The sequence below is a fragment of the Brienomyrus brachyistius genome, chromosome 2 (assembly GCF_023856365.1).
Source record: "Brienomyrus brachyistius isolate T26 chromosome 2, BBRACH_0.4, whole genome shotgun sequence".
Classification (NCBI taxonomy): Eukaryota; Metazoa; Chordata; class Actinopteri; order Osteoglossiformes; family Mormyridae; genus Brienomyrus; species Brienomyrus brachyistius.
Window position 1 is genome coordinate 37,477,122 of NC_064534.1, and position 21,859 is coordinate 37,498,980.

Here is a 21,859-nt window from a genome sequence, read left to right on the forward strand (position 1 = left end):
AAATCTATCACTCCCCTTCCATTTTACTATTTTATATATATTTATATTTTTTTTCTCTCATTCATAAAGGCAGCTTTTACACACCGTTTTACTCTAAATACTTCCTGGTAATTCTAGGTGCTGTAAGCTGTTCGTGCCTTTATTCCACCAGGGCGCGATCTTCTCACAAACTTGAAGACTGTCACTCCCCATTCACGTTTTACAACTTATTGTTAATGATAAAGAGACAGCTTTTTACACACAGTTTTAAACAAAGTTCTGATATTATTCCTCTTCAACTGACCGCTTTGTTTTCTATGCAAAAACCACTTCGCCACAGAAGACTCGATATTATTGGCATAGCAAGCTCTGCTCTTCTCCTTTCAAAACTTGCTAAAAGCTGTATTTAAAAGAACAGATTGGACAGGGTAATTCACACCCTTCAATGCCAGCTTAATGTTTAGGTTAGTGGGAATCACAGAGGAATTAGGGATGGAAACTTCTTTGCTGGTGGTAGAAGCGGTCTGGTGAATTTTTAGAGAGAAGAGGCCGTCGATGTTTGAATGTAGAAAATTGTTCTGGCTGCAGCCTACAGTATGGACTTGTTGGTGTGTGTAGCTCCCAGTGTTCTGACAGCGCGACGTTTTGGGGAAGCATGTGATTCAGCAGCTACCAGTGGGCTTCGTGCGGCGGAGATTTTGTGGCTGTTAGCGGAGTTGATAACAGAGGGTCGTTAAGAGAAGCCTGCATGCAGTAGGCAAAGGAGTAATGTTTGCCGGCGGGGGACGTGCGGCGATTAACCTGTGCGGTAGTGAAAAGGAGTTAAAAAGAAGGAAGTGTGCGGATGCGGAAAGAATGGAATAATTGTGGTAGGCTGCCGGCTGAGTAGTTTGGTGAATGTTTGGTGTGGGTCCGGCGCTGCCGATTGGATGGTGGTGCTGCAGTGTGAGTCAGATAAAAAAAAAAAAAACCAGGAGTAGAATCCAATGGGACTAACTGGCATGTATAGACGCGTGTAATGCAAAAGGGCTGTTTGTGGTAGCATCTCTCGCTTATGGCCATACCACCCTGAACACGCCCGATCTCATCTGATCTCGGAAGCCAAACAAGGTAGGGTCTGGTTAGTACTTGGATGGGAGACCTCCTGGGAATACCAGGTGCTGTAAGCTTTTCTCACTTTTACTTTATACAGGGGGCGCTCCACTTCACGATTAATTTAAATCTAGCACTCCCCTTCCATTTTACTATTTTATATATATATATTTTTTTTCTCTTATTCATAAAGGCAGCTTTTAGAAACCGTTTTACTCTAAATACTTCCTGGTAATTCTAGGTGCTGTAAGCTGTTCGTGCCTTTATTCCACCAGGGCGCAATCTTCTCACAAACTTGAAGACTGTCACTCCCCATTCATGTTTTACAACTTATTGTTAATGATAAAGAGACAGCTTTTTACACACAGTTTTAAACAAAGTACTGATATTATTCCTCTTCAACTGACCGCTTTGTTTTCTATGCAAAAACCACTTCGCCACAGAAGACTCGATATTATTGGCATAGCAAGCTCTGCTCTTCTCCTTTCAAAACTTGCTAAAAGCTGTATTTAAAAGAACAGATTGGCCGTGGTAATTCACACCCTTCAATGCCAGCTTAATGTTTAGGTTAGTGGGAATCACAGAGGAATTAGGGATGGAAACTTCTTTGCTGGTGGTAGAAGCGGTCTGGTGAATTTTTAGAGAGAAGAGGCCGTCGATGTTTGAATGTAGAAAATTGTTCTGGCTGCAGCCTGCAGTATGGACTTGTTGGTGTGTGTAGCTCCCAGTGTTCTGACAGCGCGACGTTTTGGGGAAGCATGTGATTCAGCAGCTACCAGTGGGCTTCGTGCGGCGGAGATTTTGTGGCTGTTAGCGGAGTTGATAACAGAGGGTCGTTAAGAGAAGCCTGCATGCAGTAGGCAAAGGAGTAATGTTTGCCGGCGGGGGACGTGCGGCGATTAACCTGTGCGGTAGTGAAAAGGAGTTAAAAAGAAGGAAGTGTGCGGATGCGGAAAGAATAGAATAATTGTGGTAGGCTGCCGGCTGAGTAGTTTGGTGAATGTTTGGTGTGGGTCTGGCGCTGCCGATTGGATGGTGGTGCTGCAGTGTGAGTCAGATGAAAAAAAAAAAAAACCAGGAGTAGGATCCAATGGGACTAACTGGCATGTATAGAGGCGTGTAATGCAAAAGGGCTGTTTTTGGTAGCATCTCTCACTTATGGCCATACCACCCTGAACACGACCGATCTTGTCTGATCTCGGAAGCTAAGCAGGGTAGGTTCTGGTTAGTACTTGGATGGGAGACCACCTGCGAATACCAGGTGCTGTAAGCTTTTCTCACTTTAACTTTATACAGGGGGCACTCCACTTCACGATTAATTTAAATCTATCACTCCCCTTCCGTTTTACTATTTTATATATATATAACTATATATTTTTTCTCTCATTCATAAAGGCAGCTTTTACACACCGTTTTACTCTAAATACTTCCTGGTAATTCTAGGTGCTGTAAGCTGTTCGTGCCTTTATTCCACCAGGGCGCGATCTTCTCACAAACTTGAAGACTGTCACTCCCCATTCACGTTTTACAACTTATTGTTAATGATAAAGAGACAGCTTTTTACACACAGTTTTAAACAAAGTACTGATATTATTCCTCTTCAACTGACCGCTTTGTTTTCTATGCAAAAACCACTTCGCCACAGAAGACTCGATATTATTGGCATAGCAAGCTCTGCTCTTCTCCTTTCAAAACTTGCTAAAAGCTGTATTTAAAAGAACAGATTGGCCAGGGTAATTCACACCCTTCAATGCCAGCTTAATGTTTAGGTTAGTGGGAATCACAGAGGAATAAGGGATGGAAACTTCTTTGCTGGTGGTAGAAGCGGTCTGGTGAATTTTTAGAGAGAAGAGGCCGTCGATGTTTGAATGTAGAAAATTGTTCTGGCTGCAGCCTGCAGTATGGACTTGTTGGTGTGTGTAGCTCCCAGTGTTCTGACAGCGTGACGTTTTGGGGAAGCATGTGATTCAGCAGCTACCAGTGGGCTTCGTGCGGCGGAGATTTTGTGGCTGTTAGCGGAGTTGATAACAGAGGGTCGTTAAGAGAAGCCTGCATGCAGTAGGCAAAGGAGTAATGTTTGCCGGCGGGGGACGTGCGGCGATTAACCTGTGCGGTAGTGAAAAGGAGTTAAAAAGAAGGAAGTGTGCGGATGCGGAAAGAATGGAATAATTGTGGTAGGCTGCCGGCTGAGTAGTTTGGTGAATGTTTGGTGTGGGTCCGGCGCTGCCGATTGGATGGTGGGGCTGCAGTGTGAGTCAGATAAAAAAAAAAAAAAAGAACATTAGTAGGATCCAATGGGACCAACTGGCATGTATAGAGGCGTGTAATGCAAAAGGGATGTTTTTGGTGGCATCTCCCGCTTACGGCCATACCACCCTGAACACGCCTGATCTCGTCTGATCTCGGAAGCCAAGCAGGGTAGGGTCTGGTTAGTACTTGGATGGGAGACCACCTGGGATTACCAGGTGCTGTAAGCTTTTCTCACTTTTACTTTATACAGGGGGCGCTCCACTTCACGATTAATTTAAATCTATCACTCCCCTTCCATTTTACTATTTTATATATATATATTATTTTTCTCTCATTCATAAAGGCAGCTTTTACACACCGTTTTACTCTAAATACTTCCTGGTAATTCTAGGTGCTGTAAGCTGTTCGTGCCTTTATTCCACCAGGGCGCGATCTTCTCACAAACTTGAAGACTGTCACTCCCCATTCACGTTTTACAACTTATTGTTAATGATAAAGAGACAGCTTTTTACACACAGTTTTAAACAAAGTACTGATATTATTCCTCTTCAACTGACCACTTTGTTTTCTATGCAAAAACCACTTCGCCACAGAAGACTCGATATTATTGGCATAGCAAGTTCTGCTCTTCTCCTTTCAAAACTTGCTGAAAGCTCTATTTAAAAGAACAGATTGGCCGGGGTAATTCACACCCTTCAATGCCAGCTTAATGTTTAGGTTAGTGGGAATCACAGAGGAATTAGGGATGGAAACTTCTTTGCTGGTGGTAGAAGCGGTCTGGTGAATTTTTAGAGAGAAGAGGCCGTCGATGTTTGAATGTAGAAAATAGTTCTGGCTGCAGCCTGCAGTATGGACTTGTTGGTGTGTTGCTCCCAGTGTTCTGACAGCGCGACGTTTTGGGGAAGCATGTGATTCAGCAGCTACCAGTGGGCTTCGTGCGGCGGAGATTTTGTGGCTGTTAGCGGAGTTGATAACAGAGGGTCGTTAAGAGAAGCCTGCATGCAGTAGGCAAAGGAGTAATGTTTGCCGGCGGGGGACGTGCGGCGATTAACCTGTGCGGTAGTGAAAAGGAGTTAAAAAGAAGGAAGTGTGCGGATGCGGAAAGAATGGAATAATTGTGGTAGGCTGCCGGCTGAGTAGTTTGGTGAATGTTTGGTGTGGGTGCGGTGCTGCCGATTGGATGGTGGTGCTGCAGTGTGAGTCAGATAAAAAAAAAAAAAAAGAACATTAGTAGGATCCAATGGGACCAACTGGCATGTATAGAGGCGTGTAATGCAAAAGGGATGTTTTTGGTGGCATCTCCCGCTTACGGCCATACCACCCTGAACACGCCTGATCTCGTCTGATCTCGGAAGCCAAGCAGGGTAGGGTCTGGTTAGTACTTGGATGGGAGACCACCTGGGATTACCAGGTGCTGTAAGCTTTTCTCACTTTTACTTTATACAGGGGGCGCTCCACTTCACGATTAATTTAAATCTATCACTCCCCTTCCATTTTACTATTTTATATATATATATTATTTTTCTCTCATTCATAAAGGCAGCTTTTACACACCGTTTTACTCTAAATACTTCCTGGTAATTCTAGGTGCTGTAAGCTGTTCGTGCCTTTATTCCACCAGGGCGCGATCTTCTCACAAACTTGAAGACTGTCACTCCCCATTCACGTTTTACAACTTATTGTTAATGATAAAGAGACAGCTTTTTACACACAGTTTTAAACAAAGTACTGATATTATTCCTCTTCAACTGACCACTTTGTTTTCTATGCAAAAACCACTTCGCCACAGAAGACTCGATATTATTGGCATAGCAAGTTCTGCTCTTCTCCTTTCAAAACTTGCTGAAAGCTCTATTTAAAAGAACAGATTGGCCGGGGTAATTCACACCCTTCAATGCCAGCTTAATGTTTAGGTTAGTGGGAATCACAGAGGAATTAGGGATGGAAACTTCTTTGCTGGTGGTAGAAGCGGTCTGGTGAATTTTTAGAGAGAAGAGGCCGTCGATGTTTGAATGTAGAAAATAGTTCTGGCTGCAGCCTGCAGTATGGACTTGTTGGTGTGTTGCTCCCAGTGTTCTGACAGCGCGACGTTTTGGGGAAGCATGTGATTCAGCAGCTACCAGTGGGCTTCGTGCGGCGGAGATTTTGTGGCTGTTAGCGGAGTTGATAACAGAGGGTCGTTAAGAGAAGCCTGCATGCAGTAGGCAAAGGAGTAATGTTTGCCGGCGGGGGACGTGCGGCGATTAACCTGTGCGGTAGTGAAAAGGAGTTAAAAAGAAGGAAGTGTGCGGATGCGGAAAGAATGGAATAATTGTGGTAGGCTGCCGGCTGAGTAGTTTGGTGAATGTTTGGTGTGGGTGCGGTGCTGCCGATTGGATGGTGGTGCTGCAGTGTGAGTCAGATAAAAAAAAAAAAAAAACAGGAGTAGGATCCAATGGGAATAACTGGCATGTATAGACGCGTGTAATGCAAAAGGGCTATTTTTGGTAGCATCTCTCGCTTACGGCCATACCTCCCTGAATGCGCCCGATCGCGTCTTATCTCGGAAGCTAAGCAGGCTAGGGTCTGGTTAGTACTTGGATGGGAGACCACCTGGGAATACCAGGTCCTGTAAGCTTTTCTCACTTTTACTTTATACAGGGGGCGCTCCACTTCACGATTAATTTAAATCTATCACTCCCCTTCCATTTTACTATTTTATATATATATTTTTATTTTCTCTCTTTCATAAAGGCAGCTTTTACACACGTTTTACTCTAAATACTGCCTGGTAATTCTAGGTGCTGTAAGCTGTTCGTGCCTTTATTCCACCAGGGCACGATCTTCTCACAAACTTGAAGACTGTCACTCCCCATTCACGTTTTACAACTTATTGTTAATAATAAAGAGACAGCTTTTTACACACAGTTTTAAACAAAGTACTGATATAATTCCTCTTCAACTCACCGCTTTGTTTTCTATGCAAAAACCACTTCGCCACAGAAGACTTGATATTGTTGGCATAGCAAGGTCTGCTCTTCTCCTCCTTTCAAAACTTGCTAAAAGCTGTATTTAAAAGAGCAGGTTGGCCGGGGTAATTCACACCCTTCAATGCCAGCTTAATGTTTAGGTTAGTGGGAATCACAGAGGAATTAGGGATGGAAACTTCTTTGTTGATGGTAGAAGCGGTCTGGTGAATTTTTAGAGAGAAGAGGCCGTCGATGTTTCAATGTAGAAAATTGTTCTGGCTGCAGCCTGCAGTATGGACTTGTTGGTGTGTGTAGCTCCCAGTGTTCTGACAGCGCGACGTTTTGGGGAAGCATGTGATTCAACAGCTACCAGTGGGCTTCGTGCGGCGGAGATTTTGTGGCTGTTAGCGGAGTTGATAACAGAGGGTTGTTAAGAGAAGCCTGCATGAGGTAGGCAAAGGAGTAATGTTTGCCGGCGGGGGACGTGCGGCAATTAACCTGTGCGGTAGTGAAAAGGAGTTAAAGAGAAGGAAGTGTGCGGATGCGGAAAGAATGGAATAATTGTGGTAGGCTGCCGGATGAGTAGTTTGGTGAATGTTTGGTGTGGGTCCGGTGCTGCCGATTGGATGGTGGTGCTGCTGTGTGAGTCAGATAAAAAAAAAAAAAAAAACAGGAGTAGGATCCAATGGGAATAACTGGCATGTATAGACGCGTGTAATGCAAAAGGGCTATTTTTGGTAGCGTCTCTCGCTTACGGCCGTACCACCCTGAACGCGCCCGATCTCGTCTTATCTTGGAAGCTAAGCAGGCTAGGGTCTGGTTAGTACTTGGATGGGAGACCACCTGGGAATACCAGGTGCTGTAAGCTTTTCTCACTTTTACTTTATACAGGGGGCGCTCCACTTCACGATTAATTTAAATCTATCACTCCCCTTCCATTTTACTATTTTATATATTTCTTTTTTCTCTCATTCATAAAGGCAGCTTTTACACACCGTTTTACTCTAAATACTGCCTGGTAATTATAGCTGCTGTAAGCTGTTCGTGCCTGTATTCCACCAGGGCGCGATCTTCTCACAAACTTGAAGACTGTCACTCCCCATTCACATTTTACAACTTATTGTTAATGATAAAGAGACAGCTTTTTACACACAGTTTTAAACAAAGTACTGATATTATTCCTCTTCAACTCACCGCTTTGTTTTCTATGCAAAAACGACTTCGCCACAGAAGACTCGTTATTATTGGCATAGCAAGGTCTGCTCTTCTCCTCCCTTCAAAACTTGCTAAAAGCTGTATTTAAAAGAGCAGGTTGGCCGGGGTAATTCACACCCTTCAATGCCAGCTTAATGTTTAGGTTAGTGGGAATCACAGAGGAATTAGGGATGGAAACTTCTTTGCTGGTGGTAGAAGCGGTCTGGTGAATTTTTAGAGAGAAGAGGCCGTCAATGTTTGAATGTAGAAAATTGTTCTGGCTGCAGCCTGCAGTATGGACTTGTTGGTGTGTGTAGCTCCCAGTGTTCTGACAGCGCGACGTTTTGGGGAAGCATGTGATTCAACAGCTACCAGTGGGCTTCGTGCGGCAGAGATTTTGTGGCTGTTAGCGGAGTTGATAACAGAGGGTTGTTAAGAGAAGCCTGCATGAGGTAGGCAAAGGAGTAATGTTTGCCGGCGGGGGACGTGCGGCAATTATCCTGTGCGGTAGTGAAAAGGAGTTAAAGAGAAGGAAGTGTGCGGATGCGGAAAGAATGGAATAATTGTGGTAGGCTGCCGGCTGAGTAGTTTGGTGAATGTTTGGTGTGGGTCCGGCGCTGCCGATTGGATGGTGGGGCTGCAGTGTGAGTCAGATAAAAAAAAAAAAAAAGAACATTAATAGGATCCAATGGGACCAACTGGCATGTATAGAGGCGTGTAATGCAAAAGGGCTGTTTTTGGTAGCATCTCTCGCTTACGGCCATACCACCCTGAACACGCCCGATCTCGTCTGATCTCGGAAGCTAAGCAGGGTAGGGTCTGGTTAGTACTTGGATGGGAGACCACCTGGGACTACCAGGTGCTGTAAGCTTTTCTCACTTTTACTTTATACAGGGGGCGCTCCACTTCACGATTAATTTAAATCTATCACTCCCCTTCCATTTTACTATTTTATATATATTTTTTTATTTTCTCTCTTTCATAAAGGCAGCTTTTACACACCGTTTTACTCTAAATACTGCCTGGTAATTCTAGGTGCTGTAAGCTCTTCGTGCCTTTATTCCACCAGGGCGCGATCTTCTCACAAACTTGAAGACTGTCACTCCCCATTCACGTTTTACAACTTATTGTTAATGATAAAGAGACAGCTTTTTACACACAGTTTTAAACAAAGTACTGATATTATTCCTCTTCAACTGACCGCTTTGTTTTCTATGCAAAAACCACTTCGCCACAGAAGACTCGATATTATTGGCATAGCAAGTTCTGCTCTTCTCCTTTCAAAACTTGCTAAAAGCTGTATTTAAAAGAACAGATTGGCCGGGGTAATTCACACCCTTCAATGCCAGCTTAATGTTTAGGTTATTGGGAATCACAGAGGAATTAGGGATGGAAACTTCTTTGCTGGTGGTAGAAGCGGTCTGGTGAATTTTTAGAGAGAAGAGGCCGTCGATGTTTGAATGTAGAAAATTGTTCTGGCTGCAGCCTGCAGTATGGACTTGTTGGTGTGTGTAGCTCCCAGTGTTCTGACAGCGCGACGTTTTGGGGAAGCATGTGATTCAGCAGCTACCAGTGGGCTTCGTGCGGCGGAGATTTTGTGGCTGTTAGCGGAGTTGATAACAGAGGGTCGTTAAGAGAAGCCTGCATGCAGTAGGCAAAGGAGTAATGTTTGCCGGCGGGGGACGTGCGGCGATTAACCTGTGCGGTAGTGAAAAGGAGTTAAAGAGAAGGAAGTGTGCGGATGCGGAAAGAATGGAATAATTGTGGTAGGCTGCCGGCTGAGTAGTTTGGTGAATGTTTGGTGTGGGTCCGGCGCTGCCGATTGGATGGTGGGGCTGCAGTGTGAGTCAGATAAAAAAAAAAAAACCAGGAGTAGGATCCAATGGGACTAACTGGCATGTATAGACGCGTGTAATGCAAAATGGCTGTTTTTGGTAGCATCTCTCGCTTATGGCCATACCACCCTGAACACGCCCGATCTCGTCTGATCTTGGAAGCTAAGCAGGGTAGGGTCTGGTTAGTACTTGGATGGGAAACCACCTGGGAATACCAGGTGCTGTAAGCTTTTCTCACTTTTTCTTTATACAGGGGGCGCTCCACTTCACGATTAATTTAAATCTATCACTCCCCTTCCATTTTACTATTTTATATATATTTATATTTTTTTTCTCTCATTCATAAAGGCAGCTTTTAGAAACCGTTTTACTCTAAATACTTCCTGGTAATTCTAGGTGCTGTAAGCTGTTCGTGCCTTTATTCCACCAGGTCGCGATCTTCTCACAAACTTGAAGACTGTCACTCCCCATTCACGTTTTACAACTTATTGTTAATGATAAAGAGACAGCTTTTTACACACAGTTTTAAACAAAGTACTGATATTATTCCTCTTCAACTGACCGCTTTGTTTTCTATGCAAAAACCACTTCGCCACAGAAGACTCGATATTATTGGCATAGCAAGTTCTGCTCTTCTCCTTTCAAAACTTGCTAAAAGCTGTATTTACAAGAACAGATTGGCCGGGGTAATTCACACCCTTCAATGCCAGCTTAATGTTTAGGTTAGTGGGAATCACAGAGGAATTAGGGATGGAAACTTCTTTGCTGGTGGTAGAAGCGGTCTGGTGAATTTTTAGAGAGAAGAGGCCGTCGATGTTTGAATGTAGAAAATTGTTCTGGCTGCAGCCTGCAGTATGGACTTGTTGGTGTGTGTAGCTCCCAGTGTTCTGACAGCGCGACGTTTTGGGGAAGCATTTGATTCAGCAGCTACCAGTGGGCTTCGTGCGGCGGAGATTTTGTGGCTGTTAGCGGAGTTGATAACAGAGGGTCGTTAAGAGAAGCCTGCATGCAGTAGGCAAAGGAGTAATGTTTGCCGGCGGGGGACGTGCGGCGATTAACCTGTGCGGTAGTGAAAAGGAGTTAAAAAGAAGGAAGTGTGCGGATGCGGAAAGAATGGAATAATTGTGGTAGGCTGCCGGCTGAGTAGTTTGGTGAATGTTTGGTGTGGGTCCGGCGCTGCCGATTGGATGGTGGGGCTGCAGTGTGAGTCAGATAAAAAAAAAAAAACCAGGAGTAGGATCCAATGGGACTAACTGGCATGTATAGACGCGTGTAATGCAAAATGGCTGTTTTTGGTAGCATCTCTCGCTTACGGCCATACCACCCTGAACACACCTGATCTCGTCTGGTCTTGGAAGCTAAGCAGGGTAGGGTATGGTTAGTACTTGGATGGAAAACCACCTGGGAATACCAGGTGCTGTAAGCTTTTCTCACTTTTACTTTATACAGGGGGCGCTCCACTTCACGATTAATTTAAATCTATCACTCCCCTTCCATTTTACTATTTTATATATATTTATATTTTTTTTCTCTCATTCATAAAGACAGCTTTTACACACCGTTTTACTCTAAATACTTCCTGGTAATTCTAGGTGCTGTAAGCTGTTCGTGCCTTTATTCCACCAGGGCGCGATCTTCTCACAAACTTGAAGACTGTCACTCCCCATTCACGTTTTACAACTTATTGTTAATGATAAAGAGACAGCTTTTTACACACAGTTTTAAACAAAGTTCTGATATTATTCCTCTTCAACTGACCGCTTTGTTTTCTATGCAAAAACCACTTCGCCACAGAAGACTCGATATTATTGGCATAGCAAGCTCTGCTCTTCTCCTTTCAAAACTTGCTAAAAGCTGTATTTAAAAGAACAGATTGGCCAGGGTAATTCACACCCTTCAATGCCAGCTTAATGTTTAGGTTAGTGGGAATCACAGAGGAATTAGGGATGGAAACTTCTTTGCTGGTGGTAGAAGCGGTCTGGTGAATTTTTAGAGAGAAGAGGCCGTCGATGTTTGAATGTAGAAAATTGTTCTGGCTGCAGCCTACAGTATGGACTTGTTGGTGTGTGTAGCTCCCAGTGTTCTGACAGCGCGACGTTTTGGGGAAGCATGTGATTCAGCAGCTACCAGTGGGCTTCGTGCGGCGGAGATTTTGTGGCTGTTAGCGGAGTTGATAACAGAGGGTCGTTAAGAGAAGCCTGCATGCAGTAGGCAAAGGAGTAATGTTTGCCGGCGGGGGACGTGCGGCGATTAACCTGTGCGGTAGTGAAAAGGAGTTAAAAAGAAGGAAGTGTGCGGATGCGGAAAGAATGGAATAATTGTGGTAGGCTGCCGGCTGAGTAGTTTGGTGAATGTTTGGTGTGGGTCCGGCGCTGCCGATTGGATGGTGGTGCTGCAGTGTGAGTCAGATAAAAAAAAAAAAAAAGAACATTAGTAGGATCCAATGGGACCAACTGGCATGTATAGAGGCGTGTAATGCAAAAGGGCTGTTTTTGGTAGCATCTCTCGCTTACGGCCATACCACCCTGAACACGCCTGATCTCGTCTGATCTCGGAAGCTAAGCAGGGTAGGGTCTGGTTAGTACTTGGATGGGAGACCACCTGGGAATACCAGGTGCTGTAAGCTTTTCTCACTTTTACTTTATACAGGGGGCGCTCCACTTCACGATTAATTTAAATCTATCACTCCCCTTCCATTTTACTATTTTATATATATATATATTTTTTTCTCTCATTCATAAAGGCAGCTTTTAGAAACCGTTTTACTCTAAATACTTCCTGGTAATTCTAGGTGCTGTAAGCTGTTCGTGCCTTTATTCCACCAGGGCGCAATCTTCTCACAAACTTGAAGACTGTCACTCCCCATTCACGTTTTACAACTTATTGTTAATGATAAAGAGACAGCTTTTTACACACAGTTTTAAACAAAGTACTGATATTATTCCTCTTCAACTGACCGCTTTGTTTTCTATGCAAAAACCACTTCGCCACAGAAGACTCGATATTATTGGCATAGCAAGCTCTGCTCTTCTCCTTTCAAAACTTGCTAAAAGCTGTATTTAAAAGAACAGATTGGCCGTGGTAATTCACACCCTTCAATGCCAGCTTAATGTTTAGGTTAGTGGGAATCACAGAGGAATTAGGGATGGAAACTTCTTTGCTGGTGGTAGAAGCGGTCTGGTGAATTTTTAGAGAGAAGAGGCCGTCGATGTTTGAATGTAGAAAATTGTTCTGGCTGCAGCCTGCAGTATGGACTTGTTGGTGTGTGTAGCTCCCAGTGTTCTGACAGCGCGACGTTTTGGGGAAGCATGTGATTCAGCAGCTACCAGTGGGCTTCGTGCGGCGGAGATTTTGTGGCTGTTAGCGGAGTTGATAACAGAGGGTCGTTAAGAGAAGCCTGCATGCAGTAGGCAAAGGAGTAATGTTTGCCGGCGGGGGACGTGCGGCGATTAACCTGTGCGGTAGTGAAAAGGAGTTAAAAAGAAGGAAGTGTGCGGATGCGGAAAGAATAGAATAATTGTGGTAGGCTGCCGGCTGAGTAGTTTGGTGAATGTTTGGTGTGGGTCCGGCGCTGCCGATTGGATGGTGGAGCTGCAGTGTGAGTCAGATGAAAAAAAAAAAAAACCAGGAGTAGGATCCAATGGGACTAACTGGCATGTATAGAGGCGTGTAATGCAAAAGGGCTGTTTTTGGTAGTATCTCTCACTTATGGCCATACCACCCTGAACACGACCGATCTTGTCTGATCTCGGAAGCTAAGCAGGGTAGGTTCTGGTTAGTACTTGGATGGGAAACCACCTGCGAATACCAGGTGCTGTAAGCTTTTCTCACTTTTACTTTATACAGGGGGCACTCCACTTCACGATTAATTTAAATCTATCACTCCCCTTCCGTTTTACTATTTTATATATATATAACTATATATTTTTTCTCTCATTCATAAAGGCAGCTTTTACACACCGTTTTACTCTAAATACTTCCTGGTAATTCTAGGTGCTGTAAGCTGTTCGTGCCTTTATTCCACCAGGGCGCGATCTTCTCACAAACTTGAAGACTGTCACTCCCCATTCACGTTTTACAACTTATTGTTAATGATAAAGAGACAGCTTTTTACACACAGTTTTAAACAAAGTACTGATATTATTCCTCTTCAACTGACCGCTTTGTTTTCTAAGCAAAAACCACTTCGCCACAGAAGACTCGATATTATTGGCATAGCAAGCTCTGCTCTTCTCCTTTCAAAACTTGCTAAAAGCTGTATTTAAAAGAACAGATTGGCCAGGGTAATTCACACCCTTCAATGCCAGCTTAATGTTTAGGTTAGTGGGAATCACAGAGGAATTAGGGATGGAAACTTCTTTGCTGGTGGTAGAAGCGGTCTGGTGAATTTTTAGAGAGAAGAGGCCGTCGATGTTTGAATGTAGAAAATTGTTCTGGCTGCAGCCTGCAGTATGGACTTGTTGGTGTGTGTAGCTCCCAGTGTTCTGACAGCGTGACGTTTTGGGGAAGCATGTGATTCAGCAGCTACCAGTGGGCTTCGTGCGGCGGAGATTTTGTGGCTGTTAGCGGAGTTGATAACAGAGGGTCGTTAAGAGAAGCCTGCATGCAGTAGGCAAAGGAGTAATGTTTGCCGGCGGGGGACGTGCGGCGATTAACCTGTGCGGTAGTGAAAAGGAGTTAAAAAGAAGGAAGTGTGCGGATGCGGAAAGAATGGAATAATTGTGGTAGGCTGCCGGCTGAGTAGTTTGGTGAATGTTTGGTGTGGGTCCGGCGCTGCCGATTGGATGGTGGGGCTGCAGTGTGAGTCAGATAAAAAAAAAAAAAAAGAACATTAGTAGGATCCAATGGGACCAACTGGCATGTATAGAGGCGTGTAATGCAAAAGGGATGTTTTTGGTGGCATCTCCTGCTTACGGCCATACCACCCTGAACACGCCTGATCTCGTCTGATTTCGGAAGCCAAACAGGGTAGGGTCTGGTTAGTACTTGGATGGGAGACCACCTGGGATTACCAGGTGCTGTAAGCTTTTCTCACTTTTACTTTATACAGGGGGCGCTCCACTTCACGATTAATTTAAATCTATCACTCCCCTTCCATTTTACTATTTTATATATATATTTTTTTTTCTCTCATTCATAAAGGCAGCTTTTACACACCGTTTTACTCTAAATACTTCCTGGTAATTCTAGGTGCTGTAAGCTGTTCGTGCCTTTATTCCACCAGGGCGCGATCTTCTCACAAACTTGAAGACTGTCACTCCCCATTCACGTTTTACAACTTATTGTTACTGATAAAGAGACAGCTTTTTACACACAGTTTTAAACAAAGTACTGATATTATTCCTCTTCAACTGACCGCTTTGTTTTCTATGCAAAAACCACTTCGCCACAGAAGACTCGATATTATTGGCATAGCAAGTTCTGCTCTTCTCCTTTCAAAACTTGCTGAAAGCTCTATTTAAAAGAACAGATTGGCCGGGGTAATTCACACCCTTCAATGCCAGCTTAATGTTTAGGTTAGTGGGAATCACAGAGGAATTAGGGATGGAAACTTCTTTGCTGGTGGTAGAAGCGGTCTGGTGAATTTTTAGAGAGAAGAGGCCGTCGATGTTTGAATGTAGAAAATTGTTCTAGCTGCAGCCTGCAGTATGGACTTGTTGGTGTGTGTAGCTCCCAGTGTTCTGACAGCGCGACGTTTTGGGGAAGCATGTGATTCAGCAGCTACCAGTGGGCTTCGTGCGGCGGAGATTTTGTGGCTGTTAGCGGAGTTGATAACAGAGGGTCGTTAAGAGAAGCCTACATGCAGTAGGCAAAGGAGTAATGTTTGCTGGCGGGGGACGTGCGGCGATTAACCTGTGCGGTAGTGAAAAGGACTTAAAGAGAAGGAAGTGTGCGGATGCGGAAAGAATGGAATAATTGTGGTAGGCTGCCGGCTGAGTAGTTTGGTGAATGTTTGGTGTGGGTCCGGCGCTGCCGATTGGATGGTGGGGCTGCAGTGTGAGTCAGATAAAAAAAAAAAAAGAACATTAGTAGGATCCAATGGGACCAACTGGCATGTATAGAGGCGTGTAATGCAAAAGGGATGTTTTTGGTAGCATCTCTCGCTTACGGCCATACCACCCTGAACACGCCTGATCTCGTCTGATCTCGGAAGCTAAGCAGGTTAGGGTCTGGTTAGTACTTGGATGGGAAACCACCTGGGAATACCAGGTGCTGTAAGCTTTTCTCACTTTTACTTTATACAGGGGGCGCTCCACTTCACGATTAATTTAAATCTATCACTCCCCTTCCATTTTACTATTTTATATATATATTTTTTTTTTTCTCTCATTCATAAAGGCAGCTTTTACACACCGTTTTACTCTAAATACTTCCTGGTAATTCTAGGTGCTGTAAGCTGTTCGTGCCTTTATTCCACCATGGCGCGATCTTCTCACAAACTTGAAGACTGTCACTCCCCATTCACGTTTTACAACTTATTGTTAATGATAAAGAGACAGCTTTTTACACACAGTTTTAAACAAAGTACTGATATTATTCCTCTTCAACTGACCGCTTTGTTTTCTATGCAAAAACCACTTCGCCACAGAAGACTCGATATTATTGGCATAGCAAGTTCTGCTCTTCTCCTTTCAAAACTTGCTAAAAGCTGTATTTAAAAGAACAGATTGGCCGGGGTAATTCACACCCTTCAATGCCAGCTTAATGTTTAGGTTAGTGGGAATCACAGAGGAATTAGGGATGGAAACTTCTTTGCTGGTGGTAGAAGCGGTCTGGTGAATTTTTAGAGAGAAGAGGCCGTCGATGTTTGAATGTAGAAAATTGTTCTGGCTGCAGCCTGCAGTATGGACTTGTTGGTGTGTGTAGCTCCCAGTGTTCTGACAGCGCGACGTTTTGGGGAAGCATGTGATTCAGCAGCTACCAGTGGGCTTCGTGCGGCGGAGATTTTGTGGCTGTTAGCGGAGTTGATAACAGAGGGTCGTTAAGAGAAGCCTGCATGCAGTAGGCAAAGGAGTAATGTTTGCCGGCGGGGGACGTGCGGCGATTAACCTGTGCGGTAGTGAAAAGGAGTTAAAAAGAAGGAAGTGTGCGGATGCGGAAAGAATGGAATAATTGTGGTAGGCTGCCGGCTGAGTAGTTTGGTGAATGTTTGGTGTGGGTCCGGCGCTGCCGATTGGATGGTGGGGCTGCAGTGTGAGTCAGATAAAAAAAAAAAAAAAGAACATTAGTAGGATCCAATGGGACCAACTGGCATGTATAGAGGCGTGTAATGCAAAAGGGATGTTTTTGGTGGCATCTCCCGCTTACGGCCATACCACCCAGAACACGCCTGATCTCGTCTGATCTCGGAAGCTAAGCAGGTTAGGGTCTGGTTAGTACTTGGATGGGAAACCACCTGGGAATACCAGGTGCTGTAAGCTTTTCTCACTTTTACTTTATACAGGGGGCGCTCCACTTCACGATTAATTTAAATCTATCACTCCCCTTCCATTTTACTATTTTATATATATATATATTTTTTTCTCTCATTCATAAAGGCAGCTTTTACACACCGTTTTACTCTAAATACTTCCTGGTAATTCTAGGTGCTGTAAGCTGTTCGTGCCTTTATTCCACCATGGCGCGATCTTCTCACAAACTTGAAGACTGTCACTCCCCATTCACGTTTTACAACTTATTGTTAATGATAAAGAGACAGCTTTTTACACACAGTTTTAAACAAAGTACTGATATTATTCCTCTTCAACTGACCGCTTTGTTTTCTATGCAAAAACCACTTCGCCACAGAAGACTCGATATTATTGGCATAGCAAGTTCTGCTCTTCTCCTTTCAAAACTTGCTAAAAGCTGTATTTAAAAGAACAGATTGGCCGGGGTAATTCACACCCTTCAATGCCAGCTTAATGTTTAGGTTAGTGGGAATCACAGAGGAATTAGGGATGGAAACTTCTTTGCTGGTGGTAGAAGCGGTCTGGTGAATTTTTAGAGAGAAGAGGCCGTCGATGTTTGAATGTAGAAAATTGTTCTGGCTGCAGCCTGCAGTATGGACTTGTTGGTGTGTGTAGCTCCCAGTGTTCTGACAGCGCGACGTTTTGGGGAAGCATGTGATTCAGCAGCTACCTGTGGGCTTCGTGCGGCGGAGATTTTGTGGCTGTTAGCGGAGTTGATAACAGAGGGTCGTTAAGAGAAGCCTGCATGCAGTAGGCAAAGGAGTAATGTTTGCCGGCGGGGGACGTGCGGCGATTAACCTGTGCGGTAGTGAAAAGGAGTTAAAAAGAAGGAAGTGTGCGGATGCGGAAAGAATGGAATAATTGTGGTAGGCTGCCGGCTGAGTAGTTTGGTGAATGTTTGGTGTGGGTCCGGCGCTGCCGATTGGATGGTGGGGCTGCAGTGTGAGTCAGATAAAAAAAAAAAAAAAGAACATTAGTAGGATCCAATGGGACCAACTGGCATGTATAGAGGCGTGTAATGCAAAAGGGATGTTTTTGGTGGCATCTCCCGCTTACGGCCATACCACCCTGAACACGCCCGATCTCGTCTGATCTCGGAAGCCAAGCAGGGTAGGGTCTGGTTAGTACTTGGATAGGAGACCACCTGGGATTACCAGGTGCTGTAAGCTTTTCTCACTTTTACTTTATACAGGGGGCGCTCCACTTCACGATTAATTTAAATCTATCACTCCCCTTCCATTTTACTATTTTATATATATATATATTTTTTCTCTCATTCATAAAGGCAGCTTTTACACACCGTTTTACTCTAAATACTTCCTGGTAATTCTAGGTGCTGTAAGCTGTTCGTGCCTTTATTCCACCAGGGCGCGATCTTCTCACAAACTTGAAGACTGTCACTCCCCATTCACGTTTTACAACTTATTGTTAATGATAAAGAGACAGCTTTTTACACACAGTTTTAAACAAAGTACTGATATTATTCCTCTTCAACTGACCGCTTTGTTTTCTATGCAAAAACCACTTCGCCACAGAAGACTCGATATTATTGGCATAGCAAGTTCTGCTCTTCTCCTTTCAAAACTTGCTGAAAGCTCTATTTAAAAGAACAGATTGGCCGGGGTAATTCACACCCTTCAATGCCAGCTTAATGTTTAGGTTAGTGGGAATCACAGAGGAATTAGGGATGGAAACTTCTTTGCTGGTGGTAGAAGCGGTCTGGTGAATTTTTAGAGAGAAGAGGCCGTCGATGTTTGAATGTAGAAAATTGTTCTGGCTGCAGCCTGCAGTATGGACTTGTTGGTGTGTGTAGCTCCCAGTGTTCTGACAGCGCGACGTTTTGGGGAAGCATGTGATTCAACAGCTACCACTGGGCTTCGTGCGGCAGAGATTTTGTGGCTGTTAGCGGAGTTGATAACAGAGGGTTGTTAAGAGAAGCCTGCATGAGGTAGGCAAAGGAGTAATGTTTGCCGGCGGGGGACGTGCGGCAATTATCCTGTGCGATAGTGAAAAGGAGTTAAAGAGAAGGAAGTGTGCGGATGCGGAAAGAATGGAATAATTGTGGTAGGCTGCCGGCTGAGTAGTTTGGTGAATGTTTGGTGTGGGTCCGGCGCTGCCGATTGGATGGTGGGGCTGCAGTGTGAGTCAGATAAAAAAAAAAAAAAAGAACATTAGTAGGATCCAATGGGACCAACTGGCATGTATAGAGGCGTGTAATGCAAAAGGGCTGTTTTTGGTAGCATCTCTCGCTTACGGTCATACCACCCTGAACACGCCAGATCTCGTCTGATCTCGGAAGCTAAGCAGGGTAGGGTCTGGTTAGTACTTGGATGGGAGACCACCTGGGACTACCAGGTGCTGTAAGCTTTTCTCACTTTTACTTTATACAGGGGGCGCTCCACTTCACGATTAATTTAAATCTATCACTCCCCTTCCATTTTACTATTTTATATATATTTTTTTATTTTCTCTCTTTCATAAAGGCAGCTTTTACACACCGTTTTACTCTAAATACTGCCTGGTAATTCTAGGTGCTGTAAGCTCTTCGTGCCTTTATTCCACCAGGGCGCGATCTTCTCACAAACTTGAAGACTGTCACTCCCCATTCACGTTTTACAACTTATTGTTAATGATAAAGAGACAGCTTTTTACACACAGTTTTAAACAAAGTACTGATATTATTCCTCTTCAACTGACCGCTTTGTTTTCTATGCAAAAACCACTTCGCCACAGAAGACTCGATATTATTGGCATAGCAAGTTCTGCTCTTCTCCTTTCAAAACTTGCTAAAAGCTGTATTTAAAAGAACAGATTGGCCGGGGTAATTCACACCCTTCAATGCCAGCTTAATGTTTAGGTTATTGGGAATCACAGAGGAATTAGGGATGGAAACTTCTTTGCTGGTGGTAGAAGCGGTCTGGTGAATTTTTAGAGAGAAGAGGCCGTCGATGTTTGAATGTAGAAAATTGTTCTGGCTGCAGCCTGCAGTATGGACTTGTTGGTGTGTGTAGCTCCCAGTGTTCTGACAGCGCGACGTTTTGGGGAAGCATGTGATTCAGCAGCTACCAGTGGGCTTCGTGCGGCGGAGATTTTGTGGCTGTTAGCGGAGTTGATAACAGAGGGTCGTTAAGAGAAGCCTGCATGCAGTAGGCAAAGGAGTAATGTTTGCCGGCGGGGGACGTGCGGCGATTAACCTGTGCGGTAGTGAAAAGGAGTTAAAAAGAAGGAAGTGTGCGGATGCGGAAAGAATGGAATAATTGTGGTAGGCTGCCGGCTGAGTAGTTTGGTGAATGTTTGGTGTGGGTCCGGCGCTGCCGATTGGATGGTGGGGCTGCAGTGTGAGTCAGATAAAAAAAAAAAAAGAACATTAGTAGGATCCAATGGGACCAACTGGCATGTATAGAGGCGTGTAATGCAAAAGGGATGTTTTTGGTAGCATCTCTCGCTTACGGCCATACCACCCTGAACACGCCTGATCTCGTCTGATCTCGGAAGCTAAGCAGGTTAGGGTCTGGTTAGTACTTGGATGGGAAACCACCTGGGAATACCAGGTGCTGTAAGCTTTTCTCACTTTTACTTTATACAGGGGGCGCTCCACTTCACGATTAATTTAAATCTATCACTCCCCTTCCATTTTACTATTTTATATATATATTTTTATTTTCTCTCTTTCATAAAGGCAGCTTTTACACACCGTTTTACTCTAAATACTGCCTGGTAATTCTAGGTGCTGTAAGCTCTTCGTGCCTTTATTCCACCAGGGCGCGATCTTCTCACAAACTTGAAGACTGTCACTCCCCATTCACGTTTTACAACTTATTGTTAATGATAAAGAGACAGCTTTTTACACACAGTTTTAAACAAAGTACTGATATTATTCCTCTTCAACTGACCGCTTTGTTTTCTATGCAAAAACCACTTCGCCACAGAAGACTCGATATTATTGGCATAGCAAGTTCTGCTCTTCTCCTTTCAAAACTTGCTAAAAGCTGTATTTAAAAGAACAGATTGGCCGGGGTAATTCACACCCTTCAATGCCAGCTTAATGTTTAGGTTAGTGGGAATCACAGAGGAATTAGGGATGGAAACTTCTTTGCTGGTGGTAGAAGCGGTCTGGTGAATTTTTAGAGAGAAGAGGCCGTCGATGTTTGAATGTAGAAAATTGATCTGGCTGCAGCCTGCAGTATGGACTTGTTGGTGTGTGTAGCTCCCAGTGTTCTGACAGCGCGACGTTTTGGGGAAGCATGTGATTCAGCAGCTACCAGTGGGCTTCGTGCGGCGGAGATTTTGTGGCTGTTAGCGGAGTTGATAACAGAGGGTCGTTAAGAGAAGCCTACATGCAGTAGGCAAAGGAGTAATGTTTGCCGGCGGGGGACGTGCGGCGATTAACCTGTGCGGTAGTGAAAAGGAGTTAAAAAGAAGGAAGTGTGCGGATGCGGAAAGAATGGAATAATTGTGGTAGGCTGCCGGCTGAGTAGTTTGGTGAATGTTTGGTGTGGGTCCGGCGCTGCCGATTGGATGGTGGGGCTGCAGTGTGAGTCAGATAAAAAAAAAAAAAAACCAGGAGTAGGATCCAATGGGACTAACTGGCATGTATAGACGCGTGTAATGCAAAATGGCTGTTTTTGGTAGCATCTCTCGCTTATGGCCATACCACCCTGAACACGCCCGATCTCGTCTGATCTTGGAAGCTAAGCAGGGTAGGGTCTGGTTAGTACTTGGATGGGAAACCACCTGGGAATACCAGGTGCTGTAAGCTTTTCTCACTTTTTCTTTATACAGGGGGCGCTCCACTTCACGATTAATTTAAATCTATCACTCCCCTTCCATTTTACTATTTTATATATATTTATATTTTTTTTCTCTCATTCATAAAGGCAGCTTTTAGAAACCGTTTTACTCTAAATACTTCCTGGTAATTCTAGGTGCTGTAAGCTGTTCGTGCCTTTATTCCACCAGGTCGCGATCTTCTCACAAACTTGAAGACTGTCACTCCCCATTCACGTTTTACAACTTATTGTTAATGATAAAGAGACAGCTTTTTACACACAGTTTTAAACAAAGTACTGATATTATTCCTCTTCAACTGACCGCTTTGTTTTCTATGCAA

The 21,859-nt window shown here is 44.2% G+C and overlaps 1 protein-coding gene, 14 non-coding genes and 4 pseudogenes across 15 annotated transcripts in view; all 19 read left to right on the plus strand.

The window, feature by feature from the left end:
* LOC125712214 (uncharacterized) overlaps positions 1–21,859 on the plus strand; it is a 433,528-nt gene that overhangs the window by 41,239 nt on the left and 370,430 nt on the right. The gene's annotated exons all lie outside the window — the stretch shown is intronic.
* On the plus strand, positions 1,030–1,148 carry LOC125735345 (5S ribosomal RNA). Its single transcript, XR_007394642.1, has one exon. It is a non-coding gene; the product is annotated as a 5S ribosomal RNA (ribosomal RNA).
* Positions 2,226–2,344, plus strand: LOC125731571 (5S ribosomal RNA; annotated as a pseudogene).
* LOC125736409 (5S ribosomal RNA) lies at positions 3,430–3,548 on the plus strand. The gene has a single exon (XR_007395688.1). It is a non-coding gene; the product is annotated as a 5S ribosomal RNA (ribosomal RNA).
* On the plus strand, positions 4,626–4,744 carry LOC125736411 (5S ribosomal RNA). The gene has a single exon (XR_007395690.1). It is a non-coding gene; the product is annotated as a 5S ribosomal RNA (ribosomal RNA).
* Positions 5,820–5,938, plus strand: LOC125731577 (5S ribosomal RNA; annotated as a pseudogene).
* LOC125731336 (5S ribosomal RNA) lies at positions 7,019–7,137 on the plus strand (annotated as a pseudogene).
* LOC125734464 (5S ribosomal RNA) lies at positions 8,216–8,334 on the plus strand. Its single transcript, XR_007393775.1, has one exon. It is a non-coding gene; the product is annotated as a 5S ribosomal RNA (ribosomal RNA).
* Positions 9,410–9,528, plus strand: LOC125735035 (5S ribosomal RNA). Its single transcript, XR_007394334.1, has one exon. It is a non-coding gene; the product is annotated as a 5S ribosomal RNA (ribosomal RNA).
* Positions 10,606–10,724, plus strand: LOC125731215 (5S ribosomal RNA). The gene has a single exon (XR_007391496.1). It is a non-coding gene; the product is annotated as a 5S ribosomal RNA (ribosomal RNA).
* On the plus strand, positions 11,806–11,924 carry LOC125733190 (5S ribosomal RNA). Its single transcript, XR_007392544.1, has one exon. It is a non-coding gene; the product is annotated as a 5S ribosomal RNA (ribosomal RNA).
* LOC125731745 (5S ribosomal RNA) lies at positions 13,003–13,121 on the plus strand (annotated as a pseudogene).
* On the plus strand, positions 14,207–14,325 carry LOC125731063 (5S ribosomal RNA). Its single transcript, XR_007391352.1, has one exon. It is a non-coding gene; the product is annotated as a 5S ribosomal RNA (ribosomal RNA).
* On the plus strand, positions 15,402–15,520 carry LOC125735990 (5S ribosomal RNA). The gene has a single exon (XR_007395274.1). It is a non-coding gene; the product is annotated as a 5S ribosomal RNA (ribosomal RNA).
* Positions 16,601–16,719, plus strand: LOC125737229 (5S ribosomal RNA). The gene has a single exon (XR_007396496.1). It is a non-coding gene; the product is annotated as a 5S ribosomal RNA (ribosomal RNA).
* On the plus strand, positions 17,800–17,918 carry LOC125736980 (5S ribosomal RNA). Its single transcript, XR_007396247.1, has one exon. It is a non-coding gene; the product is annotated as a 5S ribosomal RNA (ribosomal RNA).
* On the plus strand, positions 18,998–19,116 carry LOC125736638 (5S ribosomal RNA). The gene has a single exon (XR_007395913.1). It is a non-coding gene; the product is annotated as a 5S ribosomal RNA (ribosomal RNA).
* LOC125735991 (5S ribosomal RNA) lies at positions 20,194–20,312 on the plus strand. Its single transcript, XR_007395275.1, has one exon. It is a non-coding gene; the product is annotated as a 5S ribosomal RNA (ribosomal RNA).
* On the plus strand, positions 21,390–21,508 carry LOC125735036 (5S ribosomal RNA). Its single transcript, XR_007394335.1, has one exon. It is a non-coding gene; the product is annotated as a 5S ribosomal RNA (ribosomal RNA).